Genomic DNA, 11,410 nt, shown 5'->3' with positions numbered 1-11,410 from the left:
GCTTCACTGTTGGGGAACAAAATGGGGGAGGGATGGGTATGTGAGACAGCTGGACAGAGGAAGTGCTAGAAGTCATGGGTCCCGGGGATCTTTTTCCACTCTCTCGATGGAACCTTGCTCCTTGCTACATGGCTGCAAGCAAAACTGCCCTGTGTTCAGCCATCCAGCCAGATTCCATCTTCCTTCCTCTAGTCCATGAAGCCCTCTGTGGGGCTCCCATGTGGCAACCAGAAACCTACTGGCATGCATTGGAGCCTGGAGAGTCATGCTGAGAACACCGATCACCTGTAGGGAGCTGGGGGGCTGAAGAGCTGAGCCAGGTCAACATCTTGGAGGTCCTGAGCTCCCTGAGGCACTAGAGGGGAGCCTGAGGGGAGTGAAGCCAGTCAGAAGCTGGAGGGGGTGGGAAGTTGCAGTTTATAGGGACCCCCATCCCTTGAGCAGAGCTGAGGGACCACATCAGATGTCAGGGTGCATAATAATCTGGATGTGAACTTAACCTAGCTGTCCACAAACTTCATCCCCAGGAAAGCCTTTTCCAGAATGCTGAAAATGCAGAGAGCAAAGCCATCTCCATTGTCAGGCAGGGGATGTGAGGGAGACACCATCTTCTGTGCAGCCAGGTATGAGGGAACCAGGAGAGCCTGAAGGTCCAGAGATGGACGTGCTTCCCTGGTGACCTGGGGGAAACTCCTTTCCCGCCTGGACACGTCCAAGGCCACTTTCCCCAGAAGCCACCTTAGATGACCTTGCAGACAGAGTATGTTTGCCTGGAGGAGAAGGGACAGTACATCCCAGCCAAAAGCATCAGAAGGTGCAAAGGTACAGAACTTGAAACACCTCACATGGGCAGGTATTGGCCAAGGTCAGGGTTTTGGGTGTGAGGTGGCGACAGGAGTCAGTGGGACAGCAGAAGAGATCAGGTCAGGAAGGCTTGTGCAGTGTGTGGGTCTTAAGCAAAGTAGGCACTGCAGAAAGACAGAAATCTAGGCACATGTGAAACCAGGGAAATCAACCTCAGAAAGGTCAGGTTCTCCAGATACCAGCTGCCTCTGCAACCTGCTCTATTTTGATATGCAAATTCCACATACGGGTCATTTTGTGACCAACCTGCGGCCTCGGACTCTTGCGTCAGTTGAATTAATAAAGAGGCCAGTGGAGTAAATCAAGTGAGAGTTAACTGATCCTCAAGCTGCTACAGGAAAGAACAAGAACAAAACACAGTTTCCCTTGCTTGCCCTCTGTGGCCTGGTCCCTTCAGTGGAGTCAGAGTGGGGGCAGATCCGTGGAGCGGACTGAGGGCTGGCTTAGGTGGTCTGCCCACCCCTTTGGTGGTGCTATGTGCAGGGGTCATGCCCAATACCCGCTCTTCTCCTTTCATCTCAGAAGCAACAATACATTTCTGTCTTTTTTGTATCTCGTTGATCATAACTGCCTGGGCTGCCCAGTGCTTGCAGATATTTTTAGTCTGTTACAGTTTTTTTGTATTCTGTTGCTCAAGGAGATATTTGCTCAGGTGCCAAGTGCAAGAATTTCAGTACAGGGTCTCAGGCCCTAGCCTGTCTCAGTTTGAAATGGTTCATGTGGACTTTGTAATAAAGGGGGGACAGAATCGAAGGTCAAACCCGGCCCTGGCCCCATGGCAAGCCTTTCCAGCCCAGGAACTTCATTGTGGATCCTTTCATAAGTGGTGGTATTTCCTCCCAGCTCAGAACACATAGTCAAGAGAATACCTAACACTTTTTTTCATCCCGACCAGTGTTACCAATCACAGATCAAGAATGTCCACTCTGGTGGGGAATCCCCAGGTCTCCTAGAGGAGAGGGAGTAATGATCAGGGAGTGGGAGGGAGAGCTTTGGCCTGACCTTGAGGAGGAGCTGATGTAGAAGAAGGTGTCCCCTCTGCCCACCTTCTCTAGAAACATCTTGCTGTCACATTGCTTCCCGTGAATTCATGTCATCTAGGCTTCACAATCATTATATCACATAGCGTAAACAACTGTTTAAAGGTGTTACTGTTGGACAATTACTCAGGGGAAAGGAGCTACACATCCTGCTTCCTCCAATAAGTCTTATTTCTCTTTGGACAAACTTGTTCGCAGCCTGTGTGAATGTGCTGAAGGTGAATCGATCCCTGGGAGCCAAGTGATATCCCCAGTCCCCAGGCTGGGCCCCGGAACGTGGTTCCTGAGCCTGCCTGCTGTCCTGGAGTCCCCATAAGGCCCCTGGAACCCATCCGGATGCCCAGGCCACTGTACTGTGATCTGCATTCCAGGGGTACAGCTCTGGCTTCAATGCTGAGAGAGCACTGAGTGTGTGAAAGACAGAAGCGAGGACACCGACAGGAAGCAGAGGGTCAGATGAGGCCGGTGACCTCAGGACAGAGAAGAAATGAGGAATCTGAAAACTGTGGCCGGTGGTGTGGGCAGGACTCGGTGTCTGGTTGAGCTGGTATGTGAGAAAGTATACAGACTCTGGTGACAGAAGGACACCAAGTTTCCATTGGGTGACTTGGGAGGGTGAGGGGCTTTCTTCAGAAGCAGGACCTACAAGAAGAGCAGCAAGTTTAAGGAGGAATCCAACAAGTTTGTGGTGAGGTTCCTGTGGGAAGCCCCAGCATAGATGCCCAGAAAAATGGCCATTGGGTCTATAAGTTTCCACGACCAGAAAGCAGTTTCTAGGCTAGAATCAGAGGTTTGTGTCAAACAACAAAAGGTAGTCATTGCTCAAATGATAAAGAATCTGCCTGTGATGTGTGAGGCCTGGGTTCAATGCCTGGGTTGGGAAGATTCCCCAAAGAAAAAATGACCACCCACTCCAGTATTCTTGCCTGGAGAATTCCATGGACAGTAGAGCCTGGCAGGTACAGTCTTTGGGTGGCAAAGAGTTGGACATGACTGAGTGACTAATGCAGAAAGATAGGAAGCCTGAGATCACCCAGAGAGGACTCTGCAGAAGGGAGAGAGGAGGACCAGGGCCACAGTCCAGAAATTGCCCATGTATGGGGCTGAAGAGGTTGGTAAGCAGAGCCGAGGCAAAGGAGCCGGCATAAGAGGCTGAGAAGCATGCAGAATGCCCTCTGAGGGGTCAGAGTGTGAGGAGGTCCCGACAGGTGAGAGTTTTCAGTAGGGACTAGTCAGAAGGAACAATGCCACCCAGAAGTCCAGAAAGTAGCAGCTGGAAGGGCCTGTCATTCTGCATCAGCACAAAGAGGGGAATGGGATAAGGAGAAACTGGGGGTCTGGAGTAGAGTGGGGGGTGGGGACGGGAAGCTGATCCAGGAAAAGTAGAGCTCTCCTTGGAGGAAAGCATCTGGAAAGCACAGCTGAGGGAAGACCCTGTCCTGGAGAGTCAGGGTCCTGGCAGAGAACTAACGAATTGAGAGTCAAGAGCCAGTCAAGAGGAAGAGATTTAAAGTCAGGGAGAGGGTTGGATAACTGAGAGAGAACCTTTTGGGAGCAGCTGGAGGGGTCGGTTTTCACTTAAAACAAGTAAACAGGCTGTAGAGTAAACAAGCCCATTCTCACTGATATATGCTGTGCTATGTCTGACTCTTCTCGACCCCATGGACTGTAGCCCACCAAGTTCCTCTGTCCATGGGATTCTCCAGGCAAGGATACTGGAGAGGGTAGCCAATTCTCACGGATAAGTCTCATCAGAGAAGCTGTCAGCAGGACCTCATATATCTTTTTTATTTGGTTAAGGGTATCCCCTTTTCCAACCCACCAAACACTGTATAAAGTATACAAGGATCTTCTACACAATTATTAATATCTCATCACCACACAAACTACTACTGATTTTTGGCTGGGTTTGCCTTAATCAGTAACTGAACCTGCCAGATGGTAAGTGCTCCTAAATATAGCAATGCTCTGGGTACTTCTCAGATGGTCCAGTGGGTAACATTGCCCTGCTCCCAGTGCAGGGGACCTTGGTTGGTTCTCTGGTTGGGGAACTAGATCCCACATGCTACAGCTAAGAGTGAAGATCCTTCATGCCACAGCTAAGACCTAGCACAGCCAAAGAAAGAAAGAAAGAAAAATATTTAACCAAACAAAACAAAAAACCCTGACAACAAACTTTAAAAAAAAGCTTTAAGCAAGCATCCACACACACTCACAGGCACACTCACCACATGCAAACACTCACAGCCTTGGTCTGGATGTGGACTCAAGGCGATGATTTGCAAGTTATTCAACCAGGGTGGGGGAGGGGTGGACAGCGCATTTATTTCCTCCTTTTACCTCCACCACTGACTATTATGCAACCGACCATAAAAAGGAGCAAACAGGAGGTGGAGACAACAGCAAAAGTGCGTCATGGAGAAGTTCAATGACTCAAGTCAGAGAAAGAAGAGGCATCAAGTCAGCATCACAGCCACAGTGGCCACAGCATCGATTTTCCTCCTGTCTCAGTCTTTAGCCTATCTTTGCCTCAGTTTCTGTCCTCTGTCACGCTGACTTTCACTTCAGGTCATGTTATAAATTCACCCACCCAGCAGTGGCCCTCTCTCCTGACTGAGGGCTTTCTCCCTGTTCTTTGGAACCTAGCTTCTGTCCAGCTCAACTTCATCCTCCTTTGTCCCAGAAGTGAACGTGGGTCTGGAGCAGGACAGAAGGGAGAAGAAGCTTCTGTGCTCCCTGGATATGATCGTCCTCAGGTCAGAAGCTGAGCAGCATCTGAAATCTGTTTCCTGTCCCTCAATGCCCAGCCTTACCTGGGTTTCCAGCAGATGGAAGTCCACCCCTCCCCACTGCCTCTCATTCCCCCTCTTTGAAGTGAGGCAGACAGGGAGAGTGAGCAAGAGACGGCAAAAGAGATTTCTTGACACTTAACATTTTTTCTCGGAGATATACAGGCAAGAAGAGGCAAAGGGGTCACCAGAGGCCACACCTCTCTGCAATGCAGGAGACCCAGGTTCTATTCCTGGGTCAGGAAGATTTCCCAGGGAAGGAAAAGGCAATACACTCCAGTATTCTTACCTGGAGAACTCCATCCATGGAGGAGCCTGGTAGGCTACAGTCCATGGGGTCACAAAGAGTTGGCCATGATTGAGCCAGTAAGCACAGAGGCCACACCCATTTCTCTGGGTCTCAAACACTTGAAGTAATTGAGTCCCTGGGCAGAGTACCCTCCCCCACCCGCCCCCTTCCCAAAAGACATGTTACTTTAAAGAATGAAGTCAGAACCTATTTAGCCCCATTTATTATTTGAATAATAATAAATGAATATTAATACAGTCACACAGTTCAAAATTCAAAATATACAAAAGGATATGTAGTATCAAGTCTCCACCTCCCAAGTCCCTACCTCCTGGTTCCTCTTCACAGAGGCAACCAGTGTTACCCGTGTCTTCAGAATATGCATCTATAAGATATGAAAATATGGATTTATATGATCCTCCCCCATAAAACACAAATGGAGGTGCCTGGTACACAATTCTGTGCATTGCCTTGCTCTTTAGAAGAGTAATGTCTATACAAAGATATAGTTTTATAGCTGTGGAGTGTTGCTTTGTCAAGCTGTATTAGAACCTACTTAACAAATCTCCTAGGGAAGGACAGTTCTATTATGTCCAATCTCTGGACATTGGTGGAGAGACCCCGGATCCTGTAGGGACAGCCTGAGGGGGAGGCTCCACCCCCAGAGGCCCTGGCTCATTTGCATGCTCACACGTGATTGGTCAGCCCCTGGCCCCGTGGCATGGTGTGACTGGTCTTTCTGCTTCTCACCCTTGGCGCTCACCCAGTCTCCCGTGTTGGCTATTGCCAAGTTCAGAGGACACTGGTCACACCACACACCTGGCACAAAGTGACCCCTCCTCATCACCACTACGCCCACAGAGCCACCTCCAGTGCTACGAGAGCTGCTGCTGTCTCCACGCCCATCCTCTGCAAGAGGATACCACACAGGCCCATACAGATGGGCAGAAAGAACCATGGGGGAGACACCCTGCCCCAGGACTGGGGGAAGGGGCAGCTCCCAGACACAGGGAGACAGATGGGGACTGTCCTCTCAAGCTGGATGTCCCTTGCGTTTTCAGATTTCCACAGGCCTAGAGTCAGGAGACCAGACCAGAGTTGAAAAATGAGAGCTGAGGAACATCCCCTCAGGGCCGGGAGGTAAATCCCAGGTTATGAGAATAGGTAAGAACAGGAGGAGGCGAGGCAAGAAGGAAGAGATAGAAGGAGGACCAGGATGAGAGGAAACATGGGCCAAAGAGCCCCTTCCAGCTGGACTCCTGGATTCACAAGCCTGCCAGGAACCCTGCCCAGGGCCTCTAGGCAACCATCCCGAGAGAGCCCCCATCCTGTCCTCCCATGTGAGGACTGGGGAGTCTCAGGAGAGACCTGGCATGGCCTAAAATGATTTGGGGAAACTAGAAAGCAAAGACAAAAAAAAGAAAATGAAAAATTCCAAACCGAGGAGTCTTCTGGAAAGGTGTAACCATGACTCCAGACTCTCGGCTGACCATTCCTCTCCTCTGTGACAGGAACCCAGCAGGTTGGGGTGAACAGAGCTGAGAAGCCCCAGATTCAGGCAGCATAGCTTCAGGATGATCCCGATGAGGCGGTAAGCAAGGGAGGACGATGGACGAGAGAGAGGACCCTGGGGTGTGAGGAGGGAGAAAAGGGCTCAGGCTCCCCAGTTCCTGGCCTTCTCCCCACACTCCCAGACCCTGGAGTCACAGTCACATTCCCCATCCCAGGGAACACCTAGTTGTGGAAGAAGCCCCTGTGGGAGAAGGCAGGGAGATCAGGGGCACAGACAGCAGCCTGGGGCAGGCAATTCAGGGAGTTGACTTCACAAGACCCAGCATCCTGGTTTTTCTGGAAGTAGATGGAGTCAGGAGAATTGATGGAGAGGTCCTCGTCAAAGAAGTTGTAGGGTCTCAGGAAGAAGCCCACACCATTCCCCACTGTCACCGTGTTGGGAATGTCCTCTGCATGTGGGATGTGCAGGAAACCGGCTGTCACCCAGGCCACCAAGTCCTAGCGGGGGAAGAAAGATGGTCATGAGGCCTTGTGCTGCTAAGGACACCTCTGCCTCCTACAGAATTCACTTTGGGAGCCCACCATCACTCAACAGAGCTTTAAATCTTTAAACGTTTTTTCGTATTAACCCAGAAGTCAAAGCATAAAGAATGAACTTCTTATTAAGAGCAACACCATCCTCAATGTCTCAGCCTGCAGATGCCATCTCTGAGATTTCCCATCACATCGCCATCAGCCTACCCATCCCAAGAGAAATGATGACACCCACAGGCTATTTTAACACCTCCCCCAACTCTGGGAGAGTTCCCAAACTGTAACTGAGGGAAGGAGAATGGAGGAGGGTAGATCAGGTTTGGGTGGCAGAAAAGTTCAACATTTGGAAATTAATCCTTTTGTGGTGAAGACAAAAATGAAGCTTTAGGCATAAGAGATGTGATCTTCCCTGGTCATTCCAGCCCTTCTGAACCCTGGGGCCCTTAAAGGACTCAGTCCACAAGCAGAGACTGAGAGAGCTGCTGCCTCTCGAGGAAAGACTGGAACCTCAGCCAGGATCTGCAGATGAACTCCCAGCTTAGGAAATTTCCCTCCACAAGTAGTGAGCAGATCCACAAAAGCACAGAAGCAGGAGTCAGCTCAGCCCTTGAGGTGATCCCGGGTTTTTGGGCCCTCACCCCAAGAGAAGGTGGGGCTGATCTCTGTGTCCCCCACAACTCCCTCATCTCCCACAGTCAGCTGACCTTTCCAGCAATGGTCTCATTGTTGATGAAGTCAGCAAAGTCCACGGTGGGAGACCAGGGGTCATTCTGATTGAGGACGCTGGTGCTGCTGGGCTCTGTCTCCTTCCTCTGGGTCACGGCCAGCTGGTACCTAGAGAGGCTCTGGTCAGGGGTCCATGGTCACTGTCCCTGTCCTGCTGCCTGATCATCATGGAAGGGAGCCAAGCCCATGGACCTCAGCTTCTCAGCTCATCCATATCGTCACTGTGACGTCACCCTAGTGTGCAGACGGTTTCCTGCACATTCCACATCCCACCTAGTGAGTGGCCCAACACCTTTTTTTTCTTTTTTTTTTTTAAGATATAGTACTTGAGTGATCTTTTTATTTATCTTTCTTTTCTTTTGACCTGAGCCCAACATCTTTTCATGGCCTTCTCCTGCTGATCCCTTTGGATTTCACAGCATTTGGAAAACAGGAAAGATTTATCTGCCTGGGCTTTAGCCTTCCAAGGGGACCATTTATCTACTGTAGGCCTTTTGATAACCAGGAAATGTTTTGTGCTCTTACGTCATTCGTGTAGAATTTGAACTGGGTTCCCAATTGCCCCTCCCAACGCATTTCTCATCTTATCCACCCCCCTCCAACAGTACACACCACCCACCTTCATCAGCTGACCGCTCTCTCCATGGAGCTGTTCTGGGGCAGTGGCCGCCCAGCAAAGCTGACTGTCTGGATGCTATTGCCGCGAGGGTGCCCCCACTTGTTGCTCTGCTTGCTGGCCAGGTACAGGTAGTAGGGGAGGCCCCTTCAGAGGGAAGGCGGCCTACTCCTCCGTCTCCAGCTGCTTCCGGGTACATGCAACCTCTGTATCTGGTGCTCAGGGCTCAGGGTATCGCCGTGGGGACAAAAGCCATGTCCTCAGCCCAGACCCAGTTCTCCAGTCCTGGGGCACAGGAGGGCTGCAGACTTGGAGGGAAGGAGGGAGGCCTGGTCAGGCAGCTGCTCTGCCCACTCCGGACTCTGCCTGCACCTGGTTTCAGAGTGGGGGCCAAAGAGAAGACCAGACTGAGTGTGTCCCCTGCTTCCTCCCCTCTCACCTGAAGATGTCCCCAGTCGTTCAGCCCCCTCTACTGGAATCCTTGCCTCCCCTGAGGTGTCTTACCTCCCACATCCAGATCCACCTTGTAGTGGGCACTGTGGGTGTGGATGGTGCCCAGCGTGTGCTCCCCAACCTCGTTGCCATATCTTCGGGAAGCACCAGCTAAGCTGATGTAGCCTGTGGCATGGAATTTGACATCTATGGCCCCACTGGGGTAGAAGACCATATCCCACACATGGTCAGAGTTGAGCATCGTGGACACAGACCTGAAGACCAGCACTGTCTCCAGCACTCAGTCACATTGGGCTGGAGTTCTCTGCCAAAGATGATGATGGCCAGTGCTCCTGGGAGGTGGAGGGCTCTCTCTGTCCAAGTGGGCCGGGGCTGCAGCCTTGGGGGGCAGCTGCAGCTCTACTGAGAAGACACAGTTGTCTGAGGGTTGGGACTGGGCTGCATCCACCAGGTCTGGCCCCAGTTTCTAGGTAAGGAAGGACATCACAGACATCAGCTCTTCTTGGCACAGATCTGCAAACAGCTGGCTCTGGTCAGGCTGTGTCCAGGTCTGGACTTGGGGGATCTGGAGGGGTGGGAGGAGGCAGGCTGGGATGACATTGCTTCCCGACTCCTTTCTCACTCCCAGCACCACCTTTGTCCCTGCCCATCACCAGAAGAGTCCAAAGGACAGAAAAATGAAGATGAACATTGTGAAAACTCTCGAGTCTTCAGGCTCTTAAATCAGAATGAAGCCTGCGAGATAGACACACGGACAGACAGAACGGGGTGCACAATGCCTCCTTAGTGTCTGGAAGTTCCTGGCTCTGGGTGATGCTTCTGGGTGACGACATGAAAGGTCCATACAAGACAAGCAGCCAAGGGCGGAGAGTTGGCAGGGAGTGGAAGGTGGGGTGGGACAGTGGTTAACTCAGTTTGGGAAATAGGGCTGAGGTAGGAATCTGCTTTTTAAGTGGCCCATGTTGCCTCTGTCTTCGTGTTCCAAATCAAACACTCAGGTTCAAGGTTGGAGCATAAAGTGGGGGAGGGCTGTGTTTGAGTACACAGCTGGAGCGAGAAGAGGGAGATGTGGCGGGGACAGAAAGGGACTGTCCTTGGGCTCTTCCTTCCTGCTCCAGGCCCTAACTTTCTCCTGGCTACCTGGCTGCAAGCAAAACAGACCTGAGTACAACCCTCCAGAGGATGTGCTCCTTCCTTCCTCTAGTTGAGAAGCCCTCATCACTGTCCTCTGCTCACCCATCAACCAGAATCCTACAGGCACCCACAGGAGCCTGCAGAGTCATGCTGAGAACCCAAAGCACCAGGGAGGAGCTGGGGGACTGAAGGGCTGAGCTCCCTGAGTCACTGGAGGGGAGCATGCAGTGGGGGGAGCAGTCAGTGTAAGAAAGACCCCTTCCTGACCCCATGAGCAGGGCTGATGGACCATCACAGGTCACGGTGTCTGGAACCCTGGCTGTGAACTTAACCCAGGTGTCCACAAGCCTCATCCCCAGGAAACCCTTTCCAGAATACTGCAGAGGCAGGGAACAAAGCTACCTCCATTCTCAGGCAGGTGATGTGGGGGAGACACCATCTTCTGTGCAGCCAGGCCCTGACAGGACCAGGAGACCTGAGGGTCCCAGAGATGGGACGTGCTTCCCTGGGGACCTGGGGGAGAAGCCTTTCCAAACTGCACACGCCCAAGAACACTTCCCCCGAAAGGCTCCTTAGATGACCTTGCAGGTCGCCTGGAGGAGAATGGACAGTACGTTCCAGTCAAAAGAATCAGAAGGTGCAAAGGTACAGAACTTGAAACAGCCTGGGCATGGGCAGGAAATGGCCAAGGTCAGCATACTGGGTGTGAGGTGGAGACAGGAGTCGGTGGGACAGCAAAAGAGATCAGGTCAGCATGGCTTGTGCGATGTGTGGGTCTTAAGCAAAGTAGGCACTGCAGAAAGACAGAAATCTGGGAGCATGTGAAACCAGGGAAATCAACCTCAGAAAGGTCAGGTTCTCCAGATACCAGCTGCTTCTGCAACCAGCTCTATTTTGATATGCAAATTCCATATATGGCTCATTTTGTTACCAAGCTGCATCCCTGGACACTTCCATCAGTAGAATTGATATGAAGCCAGAGGAGGAATTGAGCCAGGGCCTTCCTGGTACTCAAGCTGCTGCAGGAAGGAGCAAGAACAAAACACAAGTTCCCTTGCTTGCCCTCTGTAGACTGGTTCCTTCAGTGGAGTAAGAGCAGGGGCAGATCCTCTGAGCGGGCACCAGGGCTGGCTTAGGTGGTCTGTCCAACTGCTAGTGGTGCTGTGGGCAGGGATCGTGCCCAGTACACTGCTTCCAGCAGCGGAAGGACACGTAGGTCACTGCACTCCCATCTGCAATCTGGGGACACGGCTCTGGCTGTGGTTCCGAGCAGGGCTTGGATGTGGGACAGACAGGGACCATGACACTGGACGGGAGGCAAAGGGCCAGACTGAGGCCAGTGACCTGGAGGACAAGGGGAAGGGAGGGTCTGAGCAGTGTGGTGGGTGGAGTTGACAGGACTCGGTGTCTGATTGGCTGGGTGGGTGGGTGAGAAAGAGCACAGCGACTTAGG

At 51.9% G+C, this 11,410-nt stretch overlaps 1 pseudogene; it reads right to left on the bottom strand.

The window, feature by feature from the left end:
• Positions 1 to 6,716: 6,716 nt before the first annotated feature.
• LOC133057524 (membrane primary amine oxidase-like) lies at positions 6,717 to 8,626 on the bottom strand (annotated as a pseudogene).
• Positions 8,627 to 11,410: the final 2,784 nt, after the last annotated feature.

This window comes from Dama dama, chromosome 5 (genome assembly GCF_033118175.1).
Source record: "Dama dama isolate Ldn47 chromosome 5, ASM3311817v1, whole genome shotgun sequence".
NCBI classification, from domain to species: Eukaryota; Metazoa; Chordata; class Mammalia; order Artiodactyla; family Cervidae; genus Dama; species Dama dama.
This window is presented reverse-complemented; position numbering and strand designations above follow the sequence as displayed.